Below are 18,611 nucleotides of genomic sequence, written 5' to 3'. Positions count from 1 at the left end.
GATGGCAGGATCCACTTTAGCTAATTGTCATTCTTGAATGATCAGTAAGTCATTCTTGATCAGTAGGATGCCAAAAAAAAAGCTCTTGTCTGTCTTACTGATCAAGAATTCATTGTAATGATCATGACTTTGAAGAAAAAAAATTGTGTACCCAAGCATCAAGTCTAGGAAAATCTTGATGTTACTGTCGCCAATGTTATTTCCCTTATTTGTATTTTATTCTAGTGTTGTCGAACATGCAAGATTGGAATAACATTTTTGGCCACTGATAGTCGAAGATGCAAGCTCTATGTTACATTAAGCTGACCTTATGATTTATTTTTGTCACCTTTCAGGCTTCAGGACCAAGGCTGCAAGGAGGCCAACCCTGAAGCAGATTCAAGGGTGCCCACACTGGCATCGTCATCGACTGGTTCCTGCTCCCCCCCCCCCCGTGTGCCCGTACAATTTCTGCCACAAACGCCCCAAAGCACCTGCTAAGGCAAGTAACATTTTATTAATTTTACATTGCTTAGTTGTGTACGTAGCTGCTAGTTGTCCATAGCTCGGTGCCATATAATTGCAGCTCCTGTGTGCTCAGATGAATAACCGTGCCAGCTGGGATGAGGGCACGACAAAAATTTTGCTGGACTTGTGCATTGAACAGAAGAACCAGCTCAACTGGAGCGATAGATGCCTCACTAAGTTGGGATGGAGGAATGTGTACTCCAGCTTCAGGTTACAAACTGGGTTGCAATTGGGCAGCAAGCAGCTGCAGAACAAGCTGAATAACTTGAGGAGGCAATTCCTCGGCTGGCGGGCATTGCAAAACAAATCTGGTTTAGGGCGGGATACACAAACTGGTGGTGTGTCTGCTGATGCCACGTATTGGGAGCAGGACCAACAGGTACGGCCTTTGCCACGGCCCTAAGTTACTCGGCATCTTATTTGTACTGTTCTGTTTGTGATGCTGATAATTTACTTTCACTCAACATTGCAGGACACCTAGGCGAGGTCCTAGTCGAGTTCTGTGAAGCCTCCACCTTTCCTCAACGAGCTGTTTGAGTTGTTTGGCCACGAACCCCAAGACAGGGGCACCTTGCTGATGGCCGGAGGTATTCGTGAGGCGACACCTAGCATGGGGATTGAGGGCAATTTCGTGGACTTGGAGCAGGACCCCCCCTGCTAGAAGTGCTCGTGCCATGTCGAAAAGGCCGGTCCGAGAATTCTCTGTGGACAGTCCCACCAAAAAAAGAAGTGAGAACTTGGAGCAGTACATTAGGGAACTATCTGAGAGTGTGGCCAAGAGGAGCCTGCTACGTGGGCCGAGTACCCATGACCAAATGATGCGTTGTATTGAGATCCTAAAAGAAGATGGTATAGAGGAGGGGTCGGAGCTTCACAACCAGGCTATGTTTTTGTGTGGGCAGAGCGCGGAGTGTCAGTCGACGTTCATGGGGTTGGGCACAAAAGAGGGCCGAATGAGCTAGATGAAATTCTACTGGGACATGACCCACAAGAAGTGATGGTGCCATGCTTGTTTATTGTAGGGATGTGTATCTGAGAGTTTGGAAAGTTGCTTAGTTGCACTTGTGTTGAACATTATTGTTAGCTTCTGTAACTAGTAGTGATCGTTGAACCTTTCTATGGTATTGATCGTTGAACATTTCTATGTTACTGATCGTTGAACCTTTCTCTGGTATTTTAGTGGTTGTATCTGTTCAGTTGTATCTGTTCAGGTGAACATTTCTATTAGGTAGTTGAACATTTCTAGTAGTTAGTTCAGTTGTATCTGATCGTTGACCATTTCTATTAGTTAGTTGTATCTGTTCAGTGTATCTGATCGTTGACCATTTCTATTAGTTAGTTGTATCTGTTCAGTTGTACGTATAAGTTTTGTTGGTAAGTTACTTTGAAGTTAAATTACGTTCAATTTGGATGCTAACTATTTGTACCTACTCTCAGTATACAGAACGTTGTTCACCTTCTCTTATGAGCTGTGTTTTCATTTTCGACAGGTACTTGAAGTATGAGTAGTGCAGAGGAACACAACAGTGACACCGGCAGTGACAGCAGCTCTGTGTTCGATATGAAATGTTTAGGAGGAGCTGCAGCCGCATATGCGGAGCTTCGCAGCATTCATCGTGCTAGACGGAACCTGCCAGTTGAGCTGCCAGTTGAGCTGCCACGCCTGACGGGTCGGCAATGGGTTGAGCTGAACCTCCGGGATAGGAGGCGGTGCTTCGATAATTTTCGTATGTATCCCGACACGTTCCTTCAGTTGCATGACATGTTGGTTAGCAATCATGGGTTGAAAACGTCGCAAGGGGTAGAATCTGTTGAGGCTTTAGCTATGTTTGTGTGGGCGTGTGCGACACAGCAGGCTTGCTGTCAAATTAGAGAAAGATTTGACCGGAGTTTGGACACAGTTAGTAGGAAGATGGCGCATGTGGCAAATGTAATGTATTCGTTTGCCCAGGAAGTCATCGCTCCAAAGGATAAAGCGTACTCTACGGTCAATCACAAGCTGACCCAATATGCACCGTTCTTTGATGGGTGCATAGGTGCTCTAGACGGTACGCACATTCCAGTACTGGTCGGGCGTGAGTCCCGTGTGGATTTCCTAAACAGAAAAGGATGGACGAGCTTCAACGTGTTAGCCATATGCGATATGGACATGCAATTCACGTACGTAGGAGCTGGGATGGTAGGCTCGTGTCACGACATGGCGGTTTTGCGTGACTGTATGTCGGCAAGGACCTACCCACATCCACCTGCAGGTATGGGACTTCTAAGTGTGCACATGTAGCTGGACTTGGAAAATGTGGTGCACTAATGTTGAATTTTTGTGATTACCTGTAGGCCGCTATTATTTGGTCGACTCGGGCTACGCAGTTCGCGAAGGGTATCTGGGGCCGTATAGAAATACCAGGTATCACCTGGAGGAGTTTAGCAGAAGGGCGGCGGACACATTGGAGGAGAAATTCAATTTTCACCATTCCAATCTTCGCAATGTGGTGGAACGCGCATTTGGTGTCCTGAAATCGAGGTGGCACATTCTGCGGGAAGTTCCACTATATTCAAGAGAACGGCAAACGAAGATTGTTATTGCTTGTTTTGCATTGCATAATTATTTGCTGGATCTTGCCAATGAAAGTTCTGCAGGTTCGTCCAGGGCGCGAGAACCGGACTATGGGGTGTCCGAATGGGTGGCAGCTAATGCTACTCCTGATATGGGCAGTGTCCGAGATTGGATTACGGCGGGAATCTCGTTGATGTAGACGCGGGATGTATGTTGTGTACGTTCATATTGTAATTTGTATGTACGAAATTGTAATAGGTTGTGTGTACGTTCGTACCCTCGAGTGTGTTGGTTATGTTTGCTGGACACAATTTAAATGGTGTAGTTCCATTTACCGCTACAAATTTTATTTTCGAACGTAGCAGCGCATCCGTAGGGAAACCACACCGAAAATTGCTAAGGATAAGTTGTCACCGCTCCATCGCTTCCATCGGTACAGGAACAATTTATTTTCTGTATTTTTAACAACCTTAAATTTTTTAAGTATCAACAATTCCCTTATGATTTGTAGTCCCACACCTTGTAATTGTTTCATTTTATAAAAAAGAATAGGTAAATGAGACTTGATAAATTGTTTGCTGTATAAATTACTTTTGTAACAAGGACTAAGTAAGTTTAGCTTCAAGTGGGCCAAACGGCCGTTACCAGTGCAAAACCGGCGGAAGGAGCAGCTACAGCTGCGCTGCAGCAGCAGCAGCAGACGCCAGCAGCCGAAGCCGCAAGAAGCGCTGCTAGTGCTTCTAGTACTGTTGATGGACAGTGCATGTACGAGAAAAAAAAGAGAACTGTGTTGCTACCCACACATTCTCTACGTGGCAGCTTCTTACTAGTTGCTAAAATGTACTTAATAACTTGGTTACGAACCTAAACATGACATTATTTGATAAACCGTGCCTCTGATTTGTAATCCGATTGAATCATCACGTTCTAGCTATGTGTTTTTACCAACAAAATAAAACCAATGTTGGATACTGTATGTTTAGATGCTTAAAAGATTTTGAAACATGTCGACCTCACTGTCATATCCGTAAAATCATTAAATTTGACTTGATAAATATTCAAACGCATTTATGGCACAAGTTTGGCACTGTCTCACATAGATTTTCCCCCTCAAAAATACTCCCTCCGTACCAGTATAAGTGCACTTGTAGAATTTGAAGGAAAGATTAGTATGGATAGAAAATGAAAAAACTACCCCTATTCAAAGATAACAGACACCATAGAAAACAACGTGGAATGCGAAGCAAGCAAAAGCCAGCGGCGGGGAAAAATAAGAATGAGCTGTACTCCGTACAGAAGGAACACGGAAGATGGCTGAGCTGCAGGTGCTTCAGGCTGGAACATTGGATCGATAGGCTCCAGTTGTGCGTTTATTTTAGGATTTTTTTTAACTGCACAAATGCAGTTAAATTTTTTTTTAAGGAAAGCAGCATGAGAATACGCCTATTTCATTGATAAAGAGGGATAATTACATCCAGCTAGCCGGAAAAAATGAAGTGAGAAAAAAGAAACTATACAAGGATTGATGTTATTCTCGTGCTAGAAGGCCCGCAAGACTTTTCGCTCCCATTGTGATCCAAAGGTTGGCTGAGGATCTGATTTTGGCCATCAACGATGGCACCGATGAACCTTGGTGACGGAAGATTCTGAAGTTTCTCTCATTTCATATTTCCCACATGATAAGAAGTAATAAGCTTCTAGACGCCTTTCTTGACATTCTTGACGTCGACGTGATATTGGTCCACCACTCTAAGATCGTTGTGATGTGCCCACGTGCTTCCAAATTCGTTTTGTGAATATGCATTCTACTAGAAGGTGGTGCACCATCTCCATCATGCATCAACGTAAGGTGCAAGTCGGGGTGTGGTCCCATCCGCATTTTGCCAGTCTGTTTGAAGTCCAGACCCTGTTCTATAGAATTAGCCAGGCAAAAACTTTGCATTTTAGTGGGGCCCAAGCCGGCCATACGGTTGTGAGGTTTGGCGTCCTTGTGCATCCTAGAAATTGGGCTTTGTATGCTGAAGCAGTGGTATATTGTCCTTCCATGTAATTCTGTCTTCCTGGCTCGGCAGTAGCTCATACTGTTGTATCAGGCTCCATAGTGTTATGAATTCGCTTAGGTGGGTTGTTGTAAAACCTGTCGTGTGATTAAGATCTCTAATCCATTCGTTGTTTTGAAGCGCATTGTGCACCATCCTCTTCTTCTTCCTTGTTTTGGCGTAGAGTTCTGGGGCGATGTCTTTTGGTTGGCGGCCTTGGATCCATGCGTCTTGATAGAAACATGTCTTCTCTCCATCTCCAAGATGGATTATCGTGCATGAAGCGAAAAGCAGTCTATCTTGGTCATCACATGGTGTTTCTGTTCCGGCCCACATCTTGTCGGGGGAAATCTATTCATGCCATAGCCATCTGATATGTAGCGCCCTTGCAAATTTGTTGAGGTTCAGGATTCCCACGCCGCCGTGCTCCTTCAGTAAGGTGGTCCTTGTCCAGTTGACCTTATATTTTTCTCCAATGAGTTCCTTATCTCCTGCCCATAGGAAGCACTTTCTTATTTTGTCAATCTTTTCTAGTACTTCTTTAGGTGTTTTGAGCACCGTTAGCAGATATATGGGATGTGAGGATAGAACTACTTTGGTGAGGCATAGACAGCCGGCCTGTATCAGGTTCCTTCCCTTCCAGCTTGAAAGCTTGCTCGCTGTTTTGTTGATCATTGGTTGGAAATCTATTCGTCGTAGGTGTAGTGGTAGGCCCAGGTATTTTATTGGGAAATTCCTCCGTGCGACCGGGAGGTCACGTAGCCCTTCGTCAATGTGTATGTTGGAGCAACTTATCAGCGTGATGCTTGTTTTCTGCATGTTTGTTTTGAGGCTGGTTGCTTCCCCGAATTTGAGCAGTAAGTTCTTCATATTTGCAACGTCTCATGTAGTGGGTTTGATGAAAATTACCGCGTCATCGGCGTACATAGATACTCTCATTCTTGACACTCGGCCGTTCAGCTTGTTGAGCAGACCTTTCTTCGTGGCCACCGTCATGAGACGTTGTAGCGGGTCTATCGCCAGGATGAAGAGTAGCGGTGAGAGCGGGTCGCCTTGTCGAAGTCCTCTACCATGATGTATGTGGTCTAGGGGGATCCCGTTTAGCAAAATTCTTGATGTTGATGTAGTCAGAACGGCCGTGATCCAGTCCCTCCATTTCTGTGGGAACCCTCTATGCTGCATCATCGTGAGTAGGTAGTCCCACTGTACAGAGTTGAAAGCCTTGGATATGTCGAGCTTCATGAGTAATGCTGGCCATTTTTTTCTGTGGAAGCGGTGCACCATGTTGCGTACGTAGAGGAATTTGTCATGAATGCTCCTTCCTTTGATGAAGGCACTTTGGCATAGCGAGATCAGTTGGTTCATGAATGGAGCTAGGCGTAGGGCTAGGATCTTTGTTATGATCTTCGCAATAGCGTGGATTAGGCTAATGGGTCTGAAATCTGTAATATCCTCGACACCATCCTTTTTTGGGATTAGGATGATTATGGCCTTGTTTAGCAAATTTAGGTCTGCGCAACGAGAGTTGTGAAACAAGTTGATGGCTGCCATTAGGTCGTGCTTGATCGTCTCCCAGCAGCTGTGAAGAAAATGCCTGTGTAGCTGTCAGGTCTCGGTGCATTGTTTCGTGGCATCTGTTTGATGGCGCGCTGGATTTCCTCTTCCGTGAACGGGTTATCGAGTGATGAGAGGTCGACTATTGGTAAATTTAGCGCTGGCCAGTTTAAATCGAGCGTTCGCAATGGAGGTGTAACACCTGTAAAATTCACCAACCAAAATCACTCGCTAAAAGTCGTTTTCAAAATCTTTTACCGCTTGAGCTCTCGAAAATCCAGTCTTCCCGGCAAGTTCGTCGTCCTGGCACCGAAGCCGACCGTCGTCCATCCGTGTTCCCCTTTTATCTCTCCGCGGATCATGCTACGTGCTGGATGGAAAACTGCCGCGCGTACTCGTGACCGTTCCCGCAATCACCACCATCTCTCCCTTTTCTTCTTCTCATTTTCTTTTCCCTTCCTTTTTCTCATTTTTTTTCTTTTCTCTTCCTTATTTCCCTTCTTTTCTTTTCTCTTCTCCCTTCATTTTTCTTTTTCTTTTTTTCCTCCCTTTTCTCTCTCTCCAACCGCACCTGATTTTCTTTTCCTAACCGGCATGCACGCACCTGCTTTCTTTTTCTCTCTGCCTTTTTCCTACCGCGCTGGTTCCCTAGTGCACGCGCGTGCTCCTGCCGTGCCGTGGCCCACTCTTGCACGCCTGCCTCCTGGCCTCCTGCCACGCTAGCACCCTGGGCCCACACCAGCGGCACCCTAGCACATTGCGTTCCACAGTAGCACACCATCTCCTGCCGCCTGGCCCCGCTCCTGCGCTGCGCCGCACCTCAGCACCGCTGGCCGCACCGTTTAGCACCCCGTGTCGCGCTCCGCTGTAGCACCTACCCAGCGCGTCGCACCTGGCCGCGCACGCTCGGCTGTGCCGCGCTAGCGTCCCGCTGCCACACACCACGCTCGCCGTGCCCGCGCCCTCGCCTGGCCACGGTCACCGCACCCGGTGCGCCTCGAAGCCGCCGTGCCGCGCCACCAGCTTGCCGCTAGCACCCGACCACGCCGTCCACGCGCATCGCCGCTTGAGCATGCCACCGCATCTTTGTTCACCTCGCTGCACGAGCCTGACCCCGCCACGCCGCACACGTGGAGCTCCACTTCACCACGCCACCGTCCTGTGCGCCTCTTGTGCCCGAGCATCCCGGCGGCCATTAACTCCACCCGTTCCTGTGCGCCGCTCGTCGACAGCCCGCTCCACCTCGCCTCTGGCCTATAAAAGGACCTTCGTTCCGCTCTCGACTCCACCACCGAGCTTCTCAGCCAACTCCCCCTCGCTCCTGAGCTTCTAGTGCCGCTCTTGCAGTCTCCCGCTCGCCACCGCGGAGCCACCTCCACGAGCCGCCTCAGCCTGAGGTAAGGAGAGGAATCAAATCCCCTCGGCGTCCTCTCCGTTTTCCCCCACTTTCCGGCCATTGCCGTACCCCGACGCCCTCTCTCCCCAACCGTGCCGCTCTCCCGTTCTTCCTGTGCCTTTTTCCCGGCGTGACTCTGTCCCGAGGAAGAAGAAAGGCCATTTTGCTTTTTCACCCATCCGCTTATTTCTTTTTGCATCCAAACCCTTCCACCTCAAAAAATAATTACAAGCAAGTCCCTGACTCCTTACAAATAAGCCCCTGATCCTCTGTTTCAGCCCCAATAACACCTTTTCCTCGTCATTTTATGCGCCAAATTTTCTCCAATGAACCCCAAATTTGACGACGTCATTCTTAAATATGTTTCTGCCGAGTCATCTACAAAATCCTAGAAAATACTTCTCATTTCATATTTTTAGTCACTCCCTCCCTTCGAGCTCAACGGGTAAAACTTTATCTTCTCTTACTTATTGTGCGCTTGCCTGTTTGTGCTATAGATCGCGCAGTGACCACGGAGGAGCCCGAAGAGGAGCATGAAGCCCAGTACCGCAAGCCGGAGCCCGAAGACCCGTACCGCGAGCAGGAACTCCCGGAAGGCTTTGAGGACGGCAAGTCCAATATCACCCTTTGATGCATATTTATCCCAGTTTTTCAAACACAACCTATTGGCTTATTTTACAAAAATTGCATATCATTTTACTATTGAAACACGGTTGGATAGCCACCCCTTGATTGTTATGATTATTCCTTGATATCCTATAATTATCTCTAAATATGACTTACTCTATTTGGATGATTATTACTGCTAGAAGGCTTAGAACCTTGTTACTTATCACAATTTAATCATGATTACAATGTGTTTTTATCAAAGAACAAAGGTGTGAGTGTTTTTAAATGAGAAAAATGGGTTTTCGGGAAATAAAGGAAAGAAAATGCTTAGATGAGATGGATGGGTGTTTCTTGTGTGAAATGCCAAGTTGGGCTCGTACCTTTGTGGTTGAGTAGGTTGGGAGATATCCATCTTGTCATGGTTAAGGACCGAGTTGATGTGTCATCTTGCCTAACCCAATTTATCGTGCAACTACTCGACCATTGTATGCGGCAACAGCTTAGCATAAATCCCACTAGCTAGTTTGTTAGCCATCAGGAGAGCTGGTGAGCAACGAGAGATTATGGAGAAGGAGTAAGAACTGTGTGAACTTAGATCCTGGTTGAGACCTCGTTGGTAGGTCATTAACCCCTTGGTTGCTTTCGTGTTGGCTAGTCAGGCTTATCTAAGGTGGGTAATGGCTCTGATAGGATCTGCACCGACACTAAGGTAATTGTGTTACGGTACCCTACTTGTGGGTACAATGTACAACCTCTGCAGAGTTAAAACCTATCCGGGTAGCCGTGTCCATGGCATTGGATGAGTTACGGCTTGATCACATGACTAGTGTTTGGGAGATGAATGATTTCCATGGTGTGTGTTGGATTTTGAAAGTGTTCGGCAGTTGTGCCGTGAGCTACTGCAGATGGGGAGTCCGGCATTAAAAATTGGATCCTTTGTGTGGGATCAACCCCACTTAATGATTTGGTTACTAAAGAAAGGTTTTGCAAAAATCCTTTTGAAAATAAACCCTTGCATGTGTTAAAATCTAGTTTTATTACAAATAAACCTTAAGCCTTATCCTTATTATATCCTGTGCATATTCTTGGTTGTATCCCCATCCGTGGATGGGATTGGACTTGTTGAGTACTTTTGTACTCACCCTTGTTTTGTTGCTCCAGAGGAAGACTCGGACTTCGTCGTTGAGGATTTCGAGTAGGAGGTCACTTCCGCACCCAACGTTGCCTGTGGTGTTGGCCTTTGTAGAATGCTTCCACTGCTGTGTAGTCCCGAGTGCTATCTCTTGACAGTAGCTTGGCTCGCTACTGTTGTTTATTTACTTATCATTTCAGCGTGGCTTTCGCGCCCACTCCCTCGGGAGTTGTACGGTTTATGAACCATCTGTCGAATAAATATGTTATCAGCCTCCTAGAACTGATATTTGTGTCACATTTAGTCTCCGCTAATGTGGGGATGCTTCAGGCGGTTCTCTCATAATGTTGTCGAAGTGTTCCTGCACAACTCTTTTGTTTGTCACTGTGGGAGGAAACCCACCCGTTATGTTGACGTAGTCTCTGTATGAAGTTCTTTCTTCGTCTTCCATTTGCCTTTACATCTCATTCTTTTAGGTTTGTTATCCTAGAGCATTGTTTTTTCCTTACCTTCTCGATGACTGCCCACCCCATGAGTCGCTGTTTTAAGTTTGCCCTTAATCACGTTTCTACCATTGATAGTGTCCTGGCATCTTGTGCCTCATCTAGACGCAATATTACCTCCTGGGCCACGTGCATCTTCATTCTTACGTTGGATAACATTGACGTGCTCCATTGTTTTAGCGCCTTCGACGTTACGTGTAGCTTGTGGCCCAGTCTGTGGAAAGGTTCAGTGTGATGCGTCAGAGCGTTCCAAGCCGTGGATACAACTTGTTGAAAATAGGGCAGACGTACCTAGAAGTTTTCGAATTTGAACGATGTAGGGCGTCTCAGGGTAACATGGTTGGTTAGGAGCAGGGGTAGTGATCCGAGTGGGATGATGATAGCATGTGAAGGAGGCAGTTGTCGAATTGGAGATCCCAATTTTGGTTTTAAAACTCTCTGTCAAGATGAAGTGTCGTCTCGTTGCTCCATGTGAATTTTCTATTTTGTAGGTTTATCTCCTTTAGACCGCAAAAGTTTATGGCATTTTTGAACCTATTCATTAGCCTCTGGTTGAGATTTCTGTTGTTTTTATATCTTGTGCAGTAGATTAGGTTGAAATCCCCTAGTATTAGCCATTTTGTGTCGCAGGAGGTTTGAGCGCACGCATGTGTCGTAGGAAAGCTTCCTTTTCGGATCGTCTCGCCAGGCCATATATCATGGTTAGCGTGAAGGTTGTCATGCAGTGTCGAATTGTTACGTCTGCCAAGATTGAGTAGCATCCAATCCTTACGTTCTGAATGTGTACTGCCGTGTCGTTCCATAACAGGAGGATTCCTCCTTTTGTGCCTGTGGCAATTTAGCCTGTAAGCTCCAGAAGCTAGCTAAAGTGGAATCGACTGTTTGGAGTTTTGTCTTTTGTAGGCACGCAATTTGGCACTGTGTTGATTTCATCGTTTCGTACACTGTGAGGCATCGAGCTTGCGCGTTTAGACCTCTGACATTCCACGATAGGATATCTATGTTGCCGTTCGACATGATGCTCCTGTATGGCTCTCCCTCTACTCGTACAGAGGAAGTAACAGTTACTCCCTCTACTCGTACTTCACTATGTTTGTCCCTAGCATACATGCATGCTGATGGTACGATCTGTTCTATGAAAAAATTATTGTGAAATGACCATCCATGCACATGTAAAATGGTAAGTCACAATAGCATTTGTTCTTTCAAAGTATTTAACTAGGATAATTCCAACACATTGCGCCATCATATTACATCCTAGATTGTCGTATCATAAAAATGTCGTCACTTATGATACACATGTCTATTAGCCGAACAAGGAGGATCATATACAACATGGAGACTCATAAGATGACCGCGACGGCTCATACCCTAGGCGACGAACTACGAATCCCACCCATGAATCCATGTAATCCAATCCCTGAAACCCGAAATCCCCACAAATTTGCTCCTGAAACTGACAGTACCTCCCGCATCCATTACAAGATCCAAAATTCTCCTGAAATTCGAGCCAAAGCCAGAGTAGCCAACTTATCTCTGAACAACTTTGACATACGCCTAAGGAGCCTAAAATTCCGTCTGGAATTCCTGAAGGCTAAATTAGCCACTTTCTTTGATGAGGTCTACAAGGCTCCACCAGATGCAGATCCTACAAATTTAGCATCAACTCAATCTATTGCGGGTATTGAAGCAACTACTGAAGAGAGGGACGAATCAATGGGCCAGAAACTGGAGGAGGTAAAGGTTTTACAGGTATTTAGTTCGCCATCAACTTTATCTTCTTCTGGCAGTGAAGATTTTCTCGAAGAGAGGGAGGAATCTATGGGCCAGATGCCGGGCAAGGTAAAGGATTTACAGGCAATTAAAGATTATGAAAAATCCGTGAAAAGGGACAAGATCAGCCCTCAAATCCAACCAGTAACACGTCCGCAAGCAAAAACCCAATCTATCCTGCACTTCAGGTGTTTGTGGAATTGTCCAATGGCAGAAAGTGGTATGCGTTCAGTAGATCCCATGCTGATTATGAATGGTGTGAACCAATCGGGAGGTGGTAAGGCTGAAGGTGCTAGTGTCTTGCTAAGGCTGAAGCTGCAGAGAAGTCTGTCCTGGTCGTCCTCATCACTGGGGCACGCAAGTCACCTCGCAATCATTTCCTAGTTGTTGCCTTCTTCCTATCTGTTCTACTGAAGAACTTAGGACAACTGATAGACCATGTGAATAAAAAGAAGTACCTGAGCTTTTTAAGGGCTGTGCAGTGAATCATGAGGCTAGAAACCAGAGCAGTAAAAAGGATGATGTGAGTGATGCTGAAGTTTTTGCTCAAAATTCGTGGGTACTACAGATTGTTGTGCCTGGACATATTAATTTGGGGTTACCCCAGAAGTCTGGCAAGATGATATACCTCTCACTGCCAATATATTATGCATCAACATGCAGGGGACATTCCAAGTCATAGCAGTAAACATCGGTTTGCAGCCTGGTGGTACTGTTGGTGATATGGCAACCAACCACGATCCAATTCAGCAATCATACATGGCAGCTCTACACCTGACGGGTCCTCACGGCGAGGCCCGTCAGGAGCAATGAATACACTAAGCTGAAACTGTCGAGGGGTGGGGCTCTCTCGGACAGTTCAAGAGATTGTTGCTCTAGTTAGAGCAAAAAGCCCCCGCCTGGTGTTCTTATCAGAAACTCGTCCTTCAGGTGCACGCGTTGCTAACCTACGATGGAGATTGGGTCTGAAACACTGCATTGCTGTTGACAGTACTAGCTCTGGAGGTGGTGGACTTGCGTTATTTTGGCATGAGACTACCGAGGTAACGTTAATTGAGAAACATAAGCGTTTTATTGATGTACATGTTAGGGAATCTGTCTCTTCTCCTTGGTTCAGGATTACCTTCGTATATGGTGAACCTAGAACAGAGGACCGCCATATTATGTGGGACTTGATGCGGCGACTTCGAGGTGCATCTACTGCTCCATGGCTTCTCGTCAGAGATTTCAATGAAACGATGTGGGGTTATGAGCATTTCTCTGCATGCCCGCGACCGGAGCGTCAAATGGCGGCATTCAGAGAAGTTCTGACATATTGTGGCCTCACTGATTTGGGATTTGTTGGCCTGCCTTTCATCTATGATAATGGACGAGATGGCAATGCAAATGTGAAGGATAGGCTAGACAGAGCAGTTGCAGATACAAATTGGAGGGAAATATTCGGCGGTGCTACTCTATTTCATCTGGTATCCTCTAGATCTGATCACTGCCCCCTACTTCTGGAGATAAAGAAAGAAAGTTGGGAAAGGCACAAGCCAAGAATTTTTAGATATGAGGTAATGTGGGAAAGGTTAGAATCACTAGCTACGGAAATTAAAGAAGCTTGGTGCTCAGACCACAGTAGAGAGGGATTGGGTGGTATAGTGAAGGCACTGCAACATGTCCAACGAGCTCTGCGTACTTGGAGTAAAAAGAACTTTGGGTCAGTACCAAAAGAGCTTGATGAGCTTCGTGTTAAACTGGAGGAGATGAAAGTAGGGGCACATTATAGCAGGGCTGATATTCGACAGGTTACTGACCGAACGGATGAACTGTTGTATAGAGAGGAGATGATGTGGCTTCAACGGTCACGTATCGCTTGGTTGAAGGAAGGGGATTGCAATACAAATTATTTTCATATGCAAGCTATTTGGAGAGCCAGGAAGAACAAGATTAAGAAGCTAAAGGACAACGATGGTGATTGCTGTGAGGACCAGAAGAGGCTTCAGGAAATGGCTTCTGAATTTTTCCAAGATTTGTACAAGGCTGACGAAGGTGTTGTTCCAAGACTTATAGAGCTTATTGGGTACAAGATCTCAAACGAAATGAATGATGCTTTATGCAAAGACTTCTCAGCAGAGGAGATTGCAGATGCCCTTTTTCAGATGGGACCTCTCAAGGCACCAGGGCCAGATGGCTTCCCACCTGGATTTTTCCAACGTCATTGGGAGTTGATAAAAGATGTGGTCGCTGCAGTTCAAAAGTTCTTTTCTGATGGAATACTACCTGCGGGTGTTAATGACACCTCTATTGTGCTAATTCCCAAAGGTCAAAACCCAGAGCAGTTAAAATATTTTAGGCCAATAAGCATCTGCAATGTGATTTACAAAGTAATTTCAAAGTGCTTGGTTAATCGGATTAGGCCCATTTTGGATGAGCTGATCTCTCCAGAACAAAGTGCCTTTGTGCCGGGCAGAATGATCTCTGACAATGCTTTAATTGCTTTTGAGTGTCTGCATGCAATTCAGCGAGGGCAAAGTGAGGATTTTTGTGCTTACAAATTGGATTTATCTTAAGTGTATGATCGTGTGGATTGGGGATTTCGAAAAAAGTTATTGGAGAAGCTAGGCTTTCATAGTAAGTGGGTTCAGTGGGTCATAACATGTGTCTCGACTGTTCGCTATTCAGTTCGCTTCAACGGGGTGCCATTGCATTCCTTTTCCCCATCTCGTGGTCTTCACCAAGGTGACCCTCTCTCTCCTTATTTGTTCCTTCTAGTGGCTGATGGACTATCCGTTCTTCTTTGTCACTACGAAACAGCAGGCCGTATTTAGGGGCTAAAAGTTTGCCGCCGAGCACCGTGTTGGGGATCGTCCAAAAACTAAACAACCTCGAGGGCGTCTTTCGTAGGCAAAAACACCCAAACCTCGGAAGTTCTAGGCCAAGAAGCAAAACACAATTAGCCTCGCTAGTTTTGGATCAACGAACAAAACTTGGCTAACCTCGCAACTTCTTTGCTACTTTGGGATTTCGAAGCTAACAACTATTAGCTGATAACTAAGCTCCAATTGAACTAACCCTCGAGTGTTCGAAGTTAGTCTCGAACACCGGACTTTCATCTCCTCTACTCTTTACTCAGGATGAAACATGAAGGGAGACATCGTGAGGTTATAAGCTCTTTAAGTAACATAATGGACTAGGCGCCATGAGGATCGGCGTCCTTCTTGGGCCAAGGGTAAAGGCACAAGGTTGAAGGTTTCACCCGGCGCGAGGGTGATGATACGAGGCTAAAAGCTTGATCTGGCACGGAGGAGAAGTGAGGCTAAAAGCTTGATCTGGCATGGAGGAGAAGTCCTAAGGTTAACAGGATGAAGGCGTGAGAAGCGTGACTACACAAAAGCGTGAGAAGCGTGACTACACAAGGGCGTGAGAAGCGTGACTACATAGGGGAATTCAATTTGTACACGTTACCCCAGTAACCTTTATGTATGGCATATCCTAGGAATGTAGTAGTTGAGAAAGGATATTTTCGAAATGTAAAGTGGCTCACGAGTCACTATAAAAGGGGAGCCCTACCTCGTTGTAAAGGGGAGACTCATTGTTTTTTGAGAACGTACAAGTGCTATCTCTTTCCATCTGTTGGTGTCGAATTCCTTTGAGACCAATAGGGTGCCCACCGTGTTCTCAGCTACAAAACAAGCCACGATGCCACCACCAAAGAAGAAGAAGACCGCACCGCAGGAAACCACCAAGGGTGAAAGAGAGCAAGAGAGAGGGCTTGCTCTAGAGAAATTAAAAAGAATCGAGGCTAGTTTAAGAACAAGAAGTGAGAAGAAAAGAACCGAGACGGAGACCTCGGATCAAGCACAACCAGAAACAAGCACAAGAAATGACTTGCTTGGGGAGGCAGAAAAAGAATTGGTCTCGGTATTAGAGCAGCTTGAAACACTAAAAAAAGAAAAGGAAAGATTTGCTCAAGAATTGGAAGCACAACGGCTAGTTGCCAGCAAAATAGTGAAATTAAATCAAGAAAAAAAATAGCTAGGGGAATTGCAAGAGTTGGATTAGCTGCAATACTTGCAAACCACGCCATCACAACCACCACTTTCGAGACAACAACATGTCACGAACGAGACACCTATCCCGCATGCAAATCCTAACCTCGTTGGGCACAACGCCTCAACGATGACAAATGCCTACGTAACGGTTGATAAAAACTCTCCATTGTCTTTGGTCTTACAAACAGCTCCATGACCCACAACCTACAAGGCAGTCATGCTGCCAAAATTCAATGGGCAAAATGACCCTTGCCAGTTCCTCATGAGCTACGAAGCTGATGTAGCATCTGTCGGAGGAGATGATGTGGTTTTAGCCAAGTCCCTAATCATAGCCTACGAAGGAGCAGCGCTAAATTGGTACTCGCTACTTCCACCTCAATCAATTTACAGTTGGGTAGATCTCAAAACCAAGCTAATACAAAATTTCCAAGGCTTCCATTGAGCAATATCAGACCCAAGCGACTTGTTTCATTGCATCCAGAAAGACAAAGAGCCCCTAGCCAATTATGTCAGAAGATTTGTGCAACTAAAATCGCAAACTTCAGATGTGGATGAGAGTGTAGCCATAGCAGCTTGCATCAGAGGGCTAGCCTCAGGCCTAACAGCTTCGCACCTAACAAGAGAAAAGCCAAAAACCATGGAAGCTTTGTTCGCCGAGTTGGAAAGGTATTGCAGGTCGGATGAGGATCATAGAAAAAGAGTGATGGAAAGAAATGACCAAAGGCAATCTCAAAAAGACTAAAATTGGGAAACCTCAAGATACAATTTTGCACAACATCAACAACCATACCCAACTCAGCACATGATACCAATCAAGGGTGCTCAATCCTCGCAACAACAATACCAAGACCATAGTAGACAACCTCATCAACAACAGCAAGCAAATTATGGCAATAGGCAGAGAGGCGGTCACGCCGAAAGAGGAAGAGGCCGAGGCAGATGACCTCCAAGGCCGCACAACTAAAACAATCAACCTTAAATATTTTATTGCACTTTTCACGGCAAGCAGCTAGATCATGCAACTGACTTTTGCCCAGAAGTAAAAAAGACATTCGAAAGAATAGCTAAAGAAAAAAGAGTTGCTGCAGCACCCAAAACCATCCACCATACCTCTTTCTGGCCACAACAACTATACTTCCAAGCTTATCCACATACAAACCCAAATACTAACCTCGCAAACTTTCAAGCTGCCATAATGTGGCAACATTCCCCATAGTTTCAACCCTAAACTCAGCAAGCCTCGCAAGCTACAAGCTTCGCACCTTCCCAGCCTCTACACGAAATACCACTACCCCCACCAAACCTACCCAACCAAACACCTAAAGCCGAGCTTAACAATACACAAAACAACAACTCCAAAGTCTTACCCACTTACGGAATGTAATGCCAATATTGGAAGGATCCTCGCAACTCGAACACACAGAAACCAATTCAAACACCTTGCCCACCTATGGCATGATAATGCCAATAGCAGGAGGATCTTCTCTTGAGTTCGAAAATAAAAGACAAAAGCAAAATTACTTTAGACAAGTAAATTCCATCATCCCCGATGGACCACCAGCCAAGCTAGAATGGGCACATATGCCCATCTCCTTCACAGAAGAGGACTTCAAACTAAAGACAGTCTCGCATAATGATGCGATGGTGATCGAGGCTATCATAGCAAGGTGGAAAATTGGAAAAGTATTAGTCGATAATGGAAGCTCAACGGATATCATTTTCGCAAACATGTTTAGAGAAATAAAAATTGATCCTCATCTGCTACAGCCAGCAGAAGTGCCATTGCTTGGCTTTGGGGGAAGGCCAGTTAGAGCCTTGGGGAAAATATCACTGCTGATGTCATTTGAAAACCTAGACAATGCCAGAATAGAACACATAATGTTTGACGTTGTCGAGATGTACTATCCATACTTCGCTATCCTTGGCAGAGGGTTCATCAACAAGTTTGAAGCAACAATAAGGAAGCTATTCCTATGCATGAAGATCCCAGCCATGAAAGGGGTCATCACAATCTATGGCGACCAGCAAATAGCCAGGAACGTTGAAAAAGGCGCAACCTTGGGCCAGGAAAATGTACACCATTTAACAAGTCCTGACGAGGCTGAGCAACTGGAAAAGAAAAAAACATACGTTGAGCCTAAGAGAGACAAAAAAAAAAGTGAAAGTAAGCGCTGACGGTGAAACCAAAAGAGTGCTGCTAGATAGAGCTGTGATAATTGGGGCTAACCTCGAGCCCGAAGAAGAGAAAAAGCTAATTGAGTTCCTAAATAAAAGCAAGGATGTCTTCGCATGGTCCGCAAGTGACCTATAAGGAGTCGATAGAGATATAATTGAGCACAAGCTAGAAATAAAAAAGGCATGAGACCAAAAAAACAAAAACTTCAAAAAATGTCAGAGGACAAAATACAAACTGTGAAATCAGAGGTTGAAAGGCTAATTGATGCAAATGTTATACGCCTAGCCATGTACCCAGAATGGTTGGCAAACACGGTCCCAGTCAAGTAGAA

The sequence above is a fragment of the Setaria viridis genome, chromosome 4 (genome assembly GCF_005286985.2).
Source record: "Setaria viridis chromosome 4, Setaria_viridis_v4.0, whole genome shotgun sequence".
NCBI classification, from domain to species: Eukaryota; Viridiplantae; Streptophyta; class Magnoliopsida; order Poales; family Poaceae; genus Setaria; species Setaria viridis.
Note: the sequence above shows the minus strand (reverse complement) of the source record.